The sequence below is a fragment of the Meleagris gallopavo genome, chromosome 2, assembly GCF_000146605.3.
Source record: "Meleagris gallopavo isolate NT-WF06-2002-E0010 breed Aviagen turkey brand Nicholas breeding stock chromosome 2, Turkey_5.1, whole genome shotgun sequence".
Taxonomy (NCBI): domain Eukaryota; kingdom Metazoa; phylum Chordata; class Aves; order Galliformes; family Phasianidae; genus Meleagris; species Meleagris gallopavo.
The window spans coordinates 20,857,272-20,873,079 of record NC_015012.2 but is presented as its reverse complement, the minus strand read 5'-3'; the positions used below and the strand labels follow the sequence as shown (position 1 = coordinate 20,873,079).

General features: G+C 42.8%; 1 protein-coding gene across 1 annotated transcript in view; it reads left to right on the top strand.

The window, feature by feature from the left end:
- Nucleotides 1-150: 150 nt before the first annotated feature.
- The window catches only part of ATF3 (activating transcription factor 3), a 24,036-nt gene continuing 8,378 nt past the window's right edge, over nt 151-15,808 (top strand). The window contains exon 1 of the mRNA XM_010706717.3: nt 151-169. The gene's annotated coding sequence lies outside the window, so the exon portion shown is untranslated. The remainder of the gene's footprint in view (nt 170-15,808) is intronic.

Genomic DNA, 15,808 nt, shown 5'->3' with positions numbered 1-15,808 from the left:
GCATCCAGGGCGCCGTTAGTCACCTGCGGCGTGACCTTCCTCCCGCCCGATTTAGTAACGGCGCGGGGCACGCGGGATGGCGCTTAATAAGCGGGTTCGGGGCAGGTGGGAGCGGGTCCGAGGGAGCGAGCCGCCAGGCGGTGCTGAGGGATGTAGCGCTCGGGGAAACGTAAGTGCGCTTTGCGCTTCTGACAGGGATGCGAACGTGGAGGTGGCTGTGGCTGAATGAGTGCTGCGGGTGCGCTGCCATCTGAGGCTTCCCCTGCTTTACCTTAGCGGGATCTGACGGCAGCTTTTGCCGTTAGTTTAGTTGGGAGTCTGCTTCTTGTAAGGGGCACCGTGGGTCTGTTGAGGACTGAACTCTTCCGGGAATAACGTATCTGCTCAATGAAAAAAAATAATAAAAGAGCCTTTATGTCACACTGAGGTGATATATCTTACGCATGCCAGCCTGATGAATATTGATAGGTATTTGAGCACGTACTGACCTGTTAGAGAAATACCAGAGTAACCAGCTTCTGTATTGCACGGAAAAAGTGCCGGAGGTTACAGTGATAGCCCCTGCTGCAGATCTGTGTCCCCATCCCCTACCTCTGGAACAGCCCTACCCTGAATGTCCCTTCGGCTGCCTGAAGTGAGACAAAGTGCATTGCCACCCCTTTGGACTTGGTGAAGAGCTTCTGCCTTTCCACACTGTGATCCAAAATAATCACTTGTATTAACTAAGGAAAGAGGTAGAACTAATAGAGCATTAGAGATGGGTGACTGTGAAGTGCAATCTAACTAAAATGTAAATTTAAATAAACTACTGCAGTTGATACTAAATCATGAATGTTGATAGCTGTTTATACTCAGAAGGTATCAGTGAAGTTTTCCTAAAAAAGTCATTCTTTAAAAATGCAGTACTTTTCATTCTTGCTCTTATAAATAATCAGACAGCCTATTCTCTTACCAATTTTGTTTCCCTGAATCCAAATTTGGTTGTCACACCACCCTCCTCATGAGTCATTATCGTCATCTCCCATCAGTCATTAAATGAAAGTTGTTTTTCCCGGTGAACCCCCTAACCTACTTCTCCTGTGCCAACAGGACCTTCAGAAACTGGCACTAAGGTGCAGCTCTGATGCAGGCTTTCTGTTTCTCTGTGACTCATCTGACATTAACATAATTATGTTAGAGGAGTCAAAGTGATTTTCAATCTATGAGTAATGTGCAGTACTAGAGAGAATGTTTACAAGGCACTGAGGCATATCAGCTAGCTGAAGTAACCAGCTGCTGATAACAGCTGAAGTAAGTTGGGGAATTAAAAAGTCTTATAACATAGTGATCCCTCTTTGGAATTCAGTGTTGCACACAGCTGGAAGATAGGTTGTGGGCTGCGAGGAAGAATCCAGAAATGGCACCGTGCTGTAATGGGGCTAAGACTGAGCCCGTGGGTAGTTTACACAAGAAGTCTTCATGGTTTTCATCCCACTTGGATATTTATGGAAAAGTCGTGCTCACATGAGAGCAGTGATCTTTTCAAGAAATGTCTGTATTTACCATAGTCCGTTTCAAAATGCAAGTGACACACATCCTTTCAGACAGGAAAACAGGATCAAAATGAAACAGTAACAAAAAGTATGAGATCATATTGCAAGTATTTTGGACCTTGTGTACGTGAATAACATGAAAGAAGGAAAACAGTAAGACTAAGGCAAAGCTGGGTGCTGCTACCGTGATGAAATCTTCCTCTCTAAGAAAAACGTGTCTGAAGGCTAACAATAATGGTACAGAGAAGTATGATGAATACATTCTGAGTAAATACTAGGAGAAGTATTTATTCATGAAATGTATAAGCTAGGAGAGAAAAAAAAGGAACTGTAAGAATAAATTAAAATGTTAGTGCTTAGTTTCAACAGTTAGGTACAATTTTTAGAACTGACCAGCTTCCTAATAATTTTGTTAGAATAGCTGGAGGAACAGTTACCATTTCTTTTCCTGCCTGTTTTGATTTACTTTTTGGGATGATAGTGGGGTATTTGCTGTTCATCTGGTTGTTTGCTAAGGCTGGGTATCCTTCAGCCTTAGTCATGTGCCGAGTGTACACAGCTTTGCAGGTTTCCTAAGAGCTGAGTACAGTTGACTTCTCCCAGAACTGGCCTGTGAATGTAGAAATACCACCAGAAATGAACTATGAGTCCATAGAGTACTAAAACTGAAAATAGTTAATAACTTTTCTGTACAGTGTCATAGTAATACAAGTGGGAAAGAGAGCAAAATGTAGAACTGTTGGTAGGAAGACTATTTTCCAGAGGCATATTCAAAAGATTTAGAAGACTCCCAAATCGCATCCCGTATCTTAATTTCACTTAACGCTGCCGAGAGCAGGCACTAACCATGCACTGATTATCATCGCTGATTTTTAGAGTGAATGAATACCAGAACTGGTCACAAAATAGTTGTACGTGTCTAAAGAAGGCGGGAAGAAGAAAGGGTTGCCATGGCATCTTGTGCTGACAATGCCACCCAGCCACTTGCCAGAAGAGTTGACCAAGACTTGGAAGCTTTTGGTTTTCTCTGCAGTGGTTTTCATACTGCATGACCTAGGGACCATGACCTTTGTTCTGCATTTTCAGCTTCCCTGCTTCTTACTTGCTAGGAGATTTATGGTCTGCTGTGCTTAGGTGGCTTTGAATGGCAATTGCTACTACAGTGAGCAGCCTGAATGAAGTTAACAGATCTTGATAAAATTACTAAGCAGAAACCAAAGCAAACATACACAAACAGAACAACCCAAGCCCCGCTGACAGAAATAATTTCCCATAGCACAACCTAGCAGTCATAAAATGACTCTCCTTTCCTATAAACTCATGCAGGGTTACAGTCTTATAACTACAAACGTCCACAACCGTAACATATGCCACCACATGGATCTAATGGCTGGCTTCACATGTATTTTCACCACTTGTAATTAGCAATATCCCTAGCTACCAAAACTCATGTCTTAGCTCAGATTGCAAAAACATACTCCATTATTCCCAGAGCGTGTTCATGTGTTACAGTTTTGTGTTTTAATAGGAACTGTTTGCAAAACAGTTCTGGGCTCCATAGCTACTTGGAGCCCCTTGATCACACACTCCTCAAAGCAGTACCTCTGCAGTGCTCTGCATTTCCAGCTTCTGCTTTGCTACCAGCTCCAGAGGAATTTTTTTCTTACCACAGTTTACAGGGCAGCTGCGTGCCATGCCTCCACCATCTGCCTTTGTCCTTCTTGGAGAAACTAGCATTTATTTGTAATGTTTATTCAACTTTTGGCAGCACCGCAGAACCTGTGCAAATCCCAAGTATTTAACCTTTGTTCCTTATCAAAGCTTTGCAAATTAACTTAAAATAGCAGAGCGAACTAGGCAATGAGGGGAGTTTGCTGGAAGTAACCGATAAGATCTTGTGAGTACAGCTTGCCCTTACTGGTTGGTTGGGTTTTGTTGCTGTTAGCTTGATTTTTAAACCAAGTTCACATCAAAGTATTCAGACAGTAGTTCAGTATAGAAAATAATTACCGTTTTAAAAAGCAAATAAAAGTCAACGTTGAGATTGGGTTTCTTTTCTGAATTAGAGAAAAATTTACTCATTTATTTTGGACTTTCTAGAATATAGAGATCCCATATAGAGGCTCAGTGTTTCCTATAATAAAAATAACTATCTTGACAATAATTGATAATGTCTTACCCTGAATTAGTACTGAATTGAATACTGAATGAATGAGGACTGCATACCCACACCACCAGCAGCAAAATAAGATTCCCCATATTCCTCCCCTGGAGGCCCTGGGAGCACTGCTGTTGGCGTCAGAGCAACAGCCCGGCAAAGGAAAACAAGTGTGCTAGGAAATACCTGGGAAATCCTTGGATGAACCGCAAATATTTTTGTTTGCAATGGTGATAGCTCCCCAGCACTTGTGTCAACAGGCACCGAGTTAGCAAGGACGAAGAGCGGCTGTTTCAGCATGGAGCCTGCCGACCTTCTTGGGTCTGCGGGCCGGAAAGAGAAGAGCTGTCGGGGAGGATCCCAGGCACCGGTGTGGGGCAGGGCAGGGGCTGGAATGCCTCCTTGGAATATATACTGACTGTTCTGCTAAGAGAAGGGAAAACAGAGTTTTCCCATTTTTTCCTTCCTTTAACCCTCTCTCCATGGGTTTTTTCCTCTCTCCATGGAGTTGTGTATCTCCACATAAGCCTTAGCAGTTGCTATACCCCAGAAAGACTACAAGGGGGCTTTACTATTGCCTGAATTTGGCAAGGCCTTGGAGCAGGAATGGTTTTCATAGGATGTAGATGCGCAGCACATAGGCTCGGTGACAGAAAATAGATGCTAATTATGTGAGGAGATCCCTGATTTTCCTTTTCCTGCATGACTGCTGGGAAAGCCAAGCCTCTAACAGGATGTTTAGAATTACAATTATGAAAACATTTCTGAGAGATATATAAATGAGTAAAAGTATTTGCTAGATATAGATTCATTTTTATGATCTGTTTCTTAGCATTTATCTTTAAAAACTCATATTAATTTTAATGCTGAAAAATGAGACATTAATTTTTCTGCTGTGTTAAAGCCCTGACCTGCTAGCACCTACGCCTGTGCTGAAATTTAAATGCATGAGAAGTACTGGACCCACTGTGATTACTTGCACAACTAAAATTAAGCATGTGTAAAAGTGTCTCAAAGTCAAGACGTTCAATTTTTTTCCCTAGTGCAGAGTTTAAAAAGAAAAAAACAGAATTAGTAACCACATATTCACATAAGAAAATGGCAATTATGTTTAATTGAAAGGACATATGTGGTAGTTGTTTGATAGGCAAAGTATTGAATAAAACACGTGTGTATCAGATTGAATAGAATGAAACACTCAGATGTTGTGATCACCTCCCTGAGTGCTGTGCTTTCTGGTAGGAAGGAGGAATCTTTACAAGCATAAGCTGGAAAGAATGCTGCACCAAGACGATCCCATTGTTGTCTTAGAATAAGGTGGCAGAAGATAGGACTTTTTTCACGTGTTCATTTCATTTTTCTATAAACATGAGTTTGATATTTCAAAAAAAAAAAAAAAAAGATATTGTATGTTACTTTGGGTTGGAAATATGCTTTGTGTATACAAGATTTACTAAACTCTGCTTAATCACTCCCCCGAGGCACCTCCCAGCAGTGCCTGTGCTGTGCAGGGAGCAGCCCGAGCTCCCCAGTGGGAGACCCCAGGGCTGCAGGGAGCACCTCTGTCCTCTCCAGTCCCTAAATGTGAGACCTTTGCCTTGTCTTTGACTTCTTATCTGCAATTTAGCTCCTTTCTTTATCACTCTTTCTCACAAAGCCTCATGGAAGGACAAGGTAGTGCTGCTGATTTTGTATACTCAATAGGGATAGGTAAGACCAGGGTTAGGTCCCACTGATTGTCTAACAAGGTTTAAATCAGATTTATTTTGATCTAGGCACTGCCTAAACAAACAGAGAAATCACTGTCTGACTATTGGTTGCATACACATACGGTCTTCTTGAGCTTGACATTTGCTGTCTGGGTTACTACAGCATGTCCACCTTAAAGCTGCTGTTCTAATCCATCCCAGGAAAGCTCGAGAGGAAGAGGAGAACCGAACAGGAGACCCTCCTACAGGAGATGTCTGTTCGGAGGTTCTACCTACCATCTTTGTCCCAAGGAGAGGCTCACAGAAGGGATGTTGCCTGTTTGAAACAAACTGACTGTGAATGTTCTAGTAAAAGCCAAGGACGCGTACAGAGTGAACTTTGCTGTGTGCTCCAAAAATATGTTGCTGACCTCTCACTTGACACAGGCTGCTTCCCCATTAGACTGAAATATAATTAGGGCCTGTCCTAACCCTGCTGCCAGTTTAATGCTTACAACATTAATGGAAATGTGGCCTCGCAGGCTGCAGTTAGAAAGTGATATACGTGTAACTTCTAAAATAATCTGTGTTGTAGTAGAAGGAGGCATAACTCAGAGGGAACACTTAGCACCTCCTACCTCACAAGATATTTAGGTGTCTTACCACATAAATGTACATGCTGTTGGAATGCTAGATCTATCAGAAGCTGGCCTCAAGAACCAACCCTCTTCTTTGTGCCAACTAAGTGCAGCCAGACGGAAGCCGTTGAAGTCTCTCTGGGATATGAAAGGGCCAAAGTGAGCTGAGGTCGAGAGACAGACCCTTGTACTAACCTGAGGGGAATCTGGGAGATAGGTGACTGTGATAACAGTCACTGTGATGATAATAGTTGATGACCATTATCTCACTGGGTCAGATCTCATATATACCGCAGCCACTAACTTTCACCATATAATCTTTCTCTTGGGCTCCATAAGACGTGTAGCAGGAGCTGAGAGAGACAAGTCTTGGGCTGGGGTGACAGAAAAAGGGTGGTGATAACAACCCCTCCCACCTTCAGCTTTGTCAGCAGTCCACTTGGGACAGGCACATTTCAAGGAAGCACAGTGTAATGAACAGACTATGTGGGAGAGTCAAAGGGCATAGAGGTTCTCCTGTCACACAGTTCATGGGAGTGGGTTCAGAGAGGAGGACCATGACTCCATCCTGCTGACAGCCTGTGGTAGGGGCTCAATGGGGAGAAGCTGTGTGAGCATGCAGCCTCTTCACTGCCTTCATGGCTGTGTCTGAAGTACCATGCAACCGAATGACGTACTAGAAAACCTGAAAGGAAAGGAAGAATCCTGAAATGGTCCTGGATAAATGGCTACATTCTGAAGGGCCCAGTCTTTCAATGGAGAAAGACAAAAGTTCCCAGGCCTGTACTGACAGTTCCTGAGGCAGCCCTGCCCTGGCCACCCACTGCTTCGCAGTGCCGGTCACCTCCCTGGGAGCTGGGCCGCAGCCAGGAGTGCTGCTCTTACATCACCTCTTGTGAAAATACGTGCAGCAGGCATTTTGAAAAGGAGAAAGAATAGTGTGTGAAAACATGTGCTACCTGGTGATGAAAGCTATCAATTCAGGGCCAAATGTCAGGCTGAGCTGGCGGTTGCCTGGTATCTACCCATGCCACAGCATGGCTGTCGTTTGGAGCGCACTTAATGAAACGTTTCACAACTTTTCTGATACAGAGAGGAACATCGTGGCTTATATAAGAGCAGGAAATAACTGCAGTGGTATGAAAATGCTTTCCTCTCCAGAAAAGTAACAGACATCTGCATCATTAAAATGAGATGGTAAACCACATTTTACTTTGATCAGCTTTCACTTATGGGAAAAACTTACATATTTAAATGCACTTGATCAACATTTTCTTTTTATGGAAAACTGAGCCCTTAAACATGGTACATTTCTCCCTTAATGTGGAGCAAGAGAGTATTGAATTCCAGTATAGAACACAGTGAAAGTTACGGTGAAATCTGCTGAATAGTCCCAACAACCCTTTCCATGAGTATTTTATTTTTATATCTTTACTCTCTCTCATGGCATTTGCTGGCTGATGGCATATCACAGACTCTTTTCTATATAAATTCATATCAAAATCTCTTTTCTACATGAAGGGAAGCATGGAGGTTTTAGTTAAATAGGTCTTTACATTTTTAAACTAACATGCATGTTCATGTGCAAACAGTCACTAAAAATCCTTCAGTGCTTATCTGCAAAAGCAAGCAGACTCTTGACCTGGTAATCAGCAATTCTGGAAAGCAGTCCACTCCCACTGCGGGCACAGCCCTGCAAAATTAATTGGGACTGACCTTGCACTGAACTTCACAGGAATTGTATCAGAGAAAAAACTCCCCACATTGGTTCTTAACGGTCTTGATAAGTATTAGAATTAAATAAATAAATAAATAAATAAATATTCGTCAAACTAACTACATGCTACCTGTTAGAGATTGCTTGCATGGGACAGTTTTCTGTCTCTGCAAATCATTACCAAAATGCTCTCATATGCACTGACCAATATTCTGATTCACCCAGCTGATCTCTGTTACGCAGGATTCACTTTGGTTCTTGAAGCCATAGTGCAAGCTAGATCTTTTTACATATGCTCCTACAAATTGTGGTTTGACCACAGTGCAAAGCACTGACAAAGATATAGTGAAGTTATAAGGCAAATACTATCTACTTCAAAAGAATATATAGCTTAAGAAATCAGTCACTTTGTTGTGTTTCTTTACAGTAGTTTAACATCTCCATCATCTAAGTCTGCCTAAGATTGCATCTAAGCTCTGAAACGCCTGAAATGGTACCATGAAAGACCAAGGAATAAAATAACCCTTTAACAACATATAATAATTCACACAGAACCAAACAGAACCATCAAAACATTATTTTGTCCTGCAGCTGCCTGGGTGAAATTTCTTAGTTTTCTCCTATTTTTCTTTAGTTTGCAAGCTTTATATACAGCAGCTCTCCTACCTCCCAGTTCTGGTCTCTGCAGTCCCACTATCAGTGCCTGGAGTCCAGTCCTGGTTCTACCTTTACTGTTGTTGCTGTTTGTTGCAGTGTGAGTTTAGCTTGTCCAAATAAAGCAGAGATTATCCTTTTCTCTTTCTTCTTTATGTTTTACATTTCCCAGCGTTTAACAGTAAAAATGCCTGATGGGAAAGGCATTTCCTGCCAGTAAATGACAAGCAGAGTGCAGATACAGGGATGAAAACTCTTCCAACTCATCATTAAAGTACCAGAAAAAGCTTTTCTTATCAGTCATCACTTACTGCTGCTGCTGCAGGGAGAATCACTTCAGGGTGGAATGCTTCCAAGGAGTTTTCAGTCAGCAAAGCTCGTGGTTCATCTGGGTGTAAAAGACTATGCAATTAATCCTCTGCATTCCTATTTAAGTACAGGAAGCATTTAATTCTAAATAACTTGCTGAAAAAGGTAGTTTTAAATGATTTGCTACATCCCAGGTCCATTGTAATTAGAATTAAAATAATAAAAAGGAAATTTATCTTAAAGCTGGTTGTGCAGTGCAGTGGAACCTAATTCTTGCTAGCTAGGAACTGCTGGAACATCCAGAGGCATCCAGAGGTTGGTGTTAACAGGTGGACAAAACACTTCTTTTATTCTCCATGGCTTTTTAAGGTTATTAGGCTTCTGTTTATTTTAATAGTTCAGGTTCCACTCAAATTTTAAACTTTTATAGTTTCGGAAAAAAATAATAGTAATTCCAGTACTTCATATGAATTGTTAACCCTTATACATAAGAAAATGGCCGCAATAATAATCTTAACAGAAGACCACAACATTGTACCATATCAGGCACTACCATCCCAAACGTGTTGGAAAAAAAAAACATTAACGGGAATAAGGTGTATTATTTATAAAGGCTCTCTTATTTCTTCACTAAACAGCAAGTCCTGAGGTTTTTTGGACAGAGACTGCTGAGCTGTGTGTTGAATTACTGGGCTTCAGTTCGGCGGCTGAAAAACTGTCATACTTTTTAGAGCTCAGTATAAGACTCTTATTTGTGAGTGAAACACACCCAGAACTTTTATTGCTGCTAAATGCTGCTGCTATGCAAATATGGCGAATGGTAAGAATAGATAATAACGCCCCTAGAAAGCAACAAAGGCCCAGGGCTGATGGCACATCAGAGTGCTATTTAAAGTTAGACATAAAAATGAAGTACACCAGCCTCATCTGTGATTTCTGTTTGTGATCCTCAGCCACTTCACCCTAGGATGTAAATACCATTATCCTTCTAACACTCGTGTGCTGACCAGAAGCACCACAGGGCAGCTGCATCTGAAATCCCACCCCACTGACACCTAACCTGTGGCTTAAGGTGAAGCATCGCTGTGATCAGAGCTCTTGTGACCCCAACATTCCCCCGTAAACTGACTGCAGAACACCATTCAGTGATTGAGGCCATCTTTTAATAAAGCCCCATCAGTGACAGCACTCGGTGTGGAGGTAAGAACCAGAGTTCAGTTCTTATCTCTCGCTGAGAGGGATGAAAACTATGTTCCCTCTTTCTGAGGAGAAATGACCCACCTCAAAATGATAAGCTGTGCTGTTTGGGGAACCTTACTCTTGGCTTTTCCCACTGAAGCTATGCTGTCGTGAAGCTGAGAGCTGTTAATAAAGCAGATGATGCCTGACTTAGAGCGTACTGGGGAGGATGTGCCTCTGGACAAAGGGCATCCTGGAGCCTGCTTTTCTCTCCATGTAACCATTCTGCTTCAGAGTCACTGAACAAAATCAGCACCTATGTTAACATTCTCATGGGGCTGATCATCGAGGGCAGGTGCCAGATGTGTGCAGTCTCCTGTGCCCAAGGGCAGTTGGGATCTGGGCTGGGGTGGGCTTCGAGGCTGGCAATAAGGACAGGCTGCAATTCTGTCGGTTTCAGTTAATTTACACTTTGTCCTTATTAGCTTGGCAGGTTCCTGTATGGTTAAAGCAAACCAAAAAAAAAAAGAAAGCAAAGATAAGAGGTTGAAAGTTAAGATCATTCATGTGTTCTCCTCATGGCAAGTCACATGTGAATTAGGTGAGAGGACAAAAGATAAGCACAGGGGAAGCTGCAGTGGCTGCCTTGGTTATGAAGTTTACTGTAGATGACAAATCTATTGTATATTTTTGGTATTTAAAATGTATTTTTTTAATGTAGAAACCAATATTTAATAGTTAGAAATCTCTGTCATTTTAGTAAATTGCAAATTGCATACTAACGAGATAGAAGTGCTGTTGTAAGTATCATTAAGTATATTAAACCCTGGAACATTATTTATGCATGCATGGTTCAAGTGTAATCAATGTGAGCAGGCAATTTTTATTTGGTGCATGCGTGTGTTTGTGTGTAACAGCATGATGATGCCATAACGTACCCAAAATATTTGGAACTTATCACAGTAAGAAATGCATATATTCTCACACTCTTTCCCTCATCCCTATGATTGCCTCTTGCAGGCTGCAGGAACACACTCACATCAAGTCCTCTCAGTGAAACGCATGCCTTCAGTGAACAATTCTAAGCATTTATTTTAAGTCATTTCAATAGCAGTGTGATCAAGTGCTGATTTTTCATAGCCACTCGGAGCTAAATTTATCTCTCATTGAAGTCAAAGGGAATCTGTCCATTGACTCTAGCAATGGTTAGATCAGGTCTTAGCATACACTTTAATTGGTGAAGTGCTTTTTACACATAAACTGAATGCATGTGGTTCAGTATGAACCCCTGACTGTTCTCTGAAACAGCATGCCAGCATGTGTTTACAGGATGGGGAGAGGACAGCAGAGGGAAGGGTCTGTGAAGACAGAACTTTTATTGCCATAATCTGGATGGGAAGATAAGGGCTGGGTAAGGGAGATGCAGTTCACAGTTGCCTGGAGCGCAATTAATATTTTTCTTGTTCAGTGGAACCAGTGATTCTGCTTTACTCAGCCTGTTCTAAGATGTGATTATTTCATATGTGGGATCCCCAGTGTGGGATGCCTTTTCTTTGTTGGTTGTTGGATTAACGAATATAACTGCAGGCTGTTGTGGTGAGCAGTTCTTATGCCACTGCACAACTCCACCTGACAAAAACACCGTGAAAGTCTTCAGCAGAAAGGAGCGACAGATGCACTGGACTGGGTCAGCCCATCAGGCTCTCTCAGCTGCAGAGGGGGGGATGTGAATAATGTGCCCCCAGACACTCCCAGAGCACTGGACTGGAGAATGACAGACGCCATTCTGGAACATCTAGTTCACTAAAGTTCCATGAAAGTTCACGGAAATGTGGGGCATTAAGATTTGTGGTAATTGCTGCACTCTCTGGTAATGTAATTATCTCTGGCTTCATCTTATCGGCAGAGAAACAAACAAACAAAAAAAAAAAGAAGAGAAAGAGAAAATCAAAATGACTCATTTAGACTTAGGAAGCTGGCCAGGCAGGAGCAGATGACCAATTGGAGAAAATCTGTGGAAAAGGGGAACAAAAAGTGGGTTGACGGAATCCAGGGATACAAGGAGGGAACAGGGAGACATGAGAGAAACAGGGAAGTGGAGAAAGCAGATGAGAAGCTGCTGGTTTAAAGGGATGGGAGGGAGGGCTGCTGTTGAAACAAAGCAAAAGTGTGTAGGAAAAAGGAGCGTCCAAAAAAGGAGATTAAAATAAAAAGCAACCCAAAAAACAGAATAAATCTATTTAGAGGGAATATTGGGTAGTGATGGAAACAGGCAGTAAGAAAAAAAATGTAAGCTGTGGAGAGAAAAGCGAGGAGCAAATGAATCTTGTCTTCAGTGTTAAAGAATAGAAGTAAAAATTGTGCACTTATTAGCAGCTAATTTCCCACTACAAGACAAATACCCACCCACTTGGGTGAATTTGAATGTAATATGGTGAGATAATTTGCCATACAGCTGGAGTGAGAACCTGTCCTCTGCCTCCACGGTTTTTAAGTCCCATCAATTTTTAGACCAGCAGACATCCAAACCTTCTGTGGTGCATTTGTTCCTCGCTACTTTCGCCTTGGGATTTTTAGTGGCTTACTGGAGAAAGCTTTGGAAGCAGCTCACAGACCTCCAAGGGGTCCCTGCCTGGCAGCTGACGAGTCTTGGGCTGACTGGGAACCACCGATGCTCCCTCTGCGTAAGCAGCAGCAATCTCAGAAAGAGTATTCTTAAGTTTCAGCTTGGCTGTTAATCCAATCGGATGTGAAAATTAGCTCAAAAATACTGCATGTTTTGGTGAACAGAGGAGCCTTACCATATGGATTGTACTGTGTTGTAAAATAAACATGGTGCAAGCTAATTGCCATCACAGAAATACGGAACGTTTTTGAGGGATAGTAAGCAAGCCTGATTTCTGTGCTGATTTTACAGCACAATAACCTAGTTCAGGAAAGCTCCTTCTCACATATGTGTCATGAAAGGAAAAATTGGACCTCTCGGGGCTACAGTAATTTCAAGACTTAAAATAATTAAAGCCACAAAGCACGCAGGGAGCCAGGCTTTACTCAAGATACCACTACACATTTTATTTGCTTGCATGTTGTATTTTAACCAGACCAAATAAGTTTAGAGGAACTGCATGACTATAAAACAACACAAAATCTGGATGGGATGTGTGGATTGCATTGTGTTAGTCCGATTAACCTCCATAAATTTGCATAAGACAGAAAAAAGCTGTTGCTGTAAGGATGTGTTGCTCTGTCTAGTGAGTCTTACAGCTCTGTTTAACAAGTTTTTGATTTATGCAAATACCCACATCATATGAAGTGATGTGAAGGGATACAGAGGCAGGATTTGGTCAGGAAAAGATAAAGGGAAGAGTTCTTTCCTCTGCACTGGGCACTTTCTGAGAGCTGCAAGGACAGCACCTCAGGTTCAGTCTGGTGTCTCTCTCCAGAGGGAGAAACCCAACAAACATCAGTGCTGGTGATGAGCTGCTGTACCTGGAGAGCAGAAATTTAACAGGAATTTCAGCTACAGGAAGTGGCCATTGGCCAGTGAGATTGTCCCCTGAAGCTTCTGACACCGGCACAAAAATGGAATGGAAAAGGGTTGGTAGATTTGAGAGGGAAGCAAATAGATATTTCCTGAGATGCTGGAAAATGAAACTGGCAAAGAGCATCAGAGCATCTGGTGCCTGGACCAGTCTTTACTCTCACTTCCGGATAGTCTCAATAATTAATTAATTTGGTTTTGAACAGGACTCTGATCCTACATCTTCACGGAGGTGAGGGTAACTTGTTCTTAAAGAGCACCGTAAGACCTGTGTGACACAATGGAGCCAGGTTTATTTTTCACTGTGGTTTCATTTTCTTTTTTCTCAGGAGAATTTCAAGCCAGGACATGTCTCGGTGGCCTAATCTGAAATGCACAGGGAACAATCTCTGTTTGCTTTGCAGGGAGGGGCTCTCTTGCTCCAGAAGTGGTTCAGGAGTTAACACAACTGTTTTGCTGTCAGTTCTTAGTTCCAAGTGTGGCTCGCAGTGAGTGGTGGGACCAGCAGCGGGGAAGAAGCCCTGGATTGCAAACAAAACTATTGGCTTTACGTCTGTAGAATGTAGTATGATTTCAAAGCAAAATTATCATCCGTCTACTCAGCCAAGTGTTGTGATTATTGAGCAAATGTCAGTGACCTTTAAACAACTGGATAGCAATGGTTGCATTTCAAAGGTACTTCTGCTCACTTTGGATAAGGGATTTGCTTTTTTCCACCTCCATCGTTCTGTGACGTTGTCCTGCTGGTCAGAAAAGCCTCCGGATAAATTCCCCCTTCTGGAGCAGCTATGTGCAGGGGAGCGGGCAGTTGCTACATCTCTGTCAGCATTACAGCAGGCACCTGGTCGTGACCACTCAAACTAACGTTGCTAACACGTTTCCACAATAACTTCATGCTCAGAACTTTCCAACCAATTATCTTTTGGGAAGACATTTCCCACATTTGGCCTCTGCTTGAGAGGGATTTTTTTTTTCTTCTAGGCTTGAGAAAAACGATGCCAGCTGTTTCTGAACACGGCATGAATTATAACATTATGCCTCCAAAGTAGCGTGAGCTCCTTAGAGTGCGCCCAGCTGAAATGTAAAGCTTTGAAAAGCAAATCCTTTGCCTGGCATTATTTTTGACGTTGATTTACCTAGATTAAGAAATAACCATGTTTTGAAAGAACTCAGCTTGATTTATCGATAAGTGAGCTCCCGAGCCTCCAGCAGGAGCAGCTGCCAGGTGGGTCAGGGCTCGCTCCTGTGCCTGCAGAGTGCATGGAACCGTTGGGGAGCACGAGCAGCCGCACCTTCTGCAGGAGGAGAGCCAACAGCACAGATCTGCCTGCTTTTTTTTTTTTCCTTGCTTTTTTTTTTTTTTTTTTTTTCCCCAAGGCAGACAATTAAATTTGAAATAGGAACGCTGTGTTTGCAAAGCTGAGCGTGCTAACACGGTGACATTTCAAAAGCTGAGAGTACAGTTCCCGTCTGGGTGGGCAGTGTGCGCATTTATGTATGCACACATACACCGTGTGGACACAAGTGCACAGAGGTGAGGTATAGATGGGCTCAGACTAATGTTAGAAATCCATGTCCTTGGTTAAATGCTCTAAGCTATCAATACATGCCAGCTTTTCCCACTTGAGACATGTTACCCGTTACCAAATGCAGCCCCATGAACACTGCGAAATGAATTAATTGTCTGGAGGGCTGATCGGGGTCTGTGTTATAGGTGAATAAATGAGTCTCCAAGCTCTTCCCATGCTTAGCAGGGAGACCCAAAGATAACAAGTCTGTATGAACCGAGGATGGAATATTATCGTATTGGATAACGCTGTGCAAATCTCTGTGAGCCTCGTGCTCTCAGATAAGTGCTTTTTTGATTCGTCTATTTTCTAGCATTTTGGAAGGCAATTGCTGTCACTTGCCGAACCAGGAAGCTATGGGAACAAAAAGAACAAAACAAAACCCCTTCACCACCGCCACCAGCACGTTCCCCTGTCTCCTACGGGGAGTCTCTGGTTCTCCCCGAAACCAGAACGACATCGCGTGCTGTGCTGTTTTAAGGGGAGAAGTTATTTATTTATTTTCAGCGTTCTGGAATTTAATTAAACGGCTCCTTCCCGTTTCCTCGGGCTAAGAACTGAAGCCCCCCGCCCCGAAACGCGAAGAGCTTCTGGCCGTCAGCTGGAGCGGCACGGAGAGAGCGCGGGGTGGTTCGGTTTTTTTTAGGAAGGGGGTGTTCAACAGTCTGGGGAGAAGGAGGCTCCCGTTTTCTAGTTCTTTCGAAAGCTGCGCTGCCTTCACTTAGTTTGACCGTTTCCGCGCCGTGAGAAGGACTCCGATTTATGATAAAGTAACAAGGCGTCCCGCACGCCTAAGAAGTCGGGACGCCCCCTGAAGTCTGTTA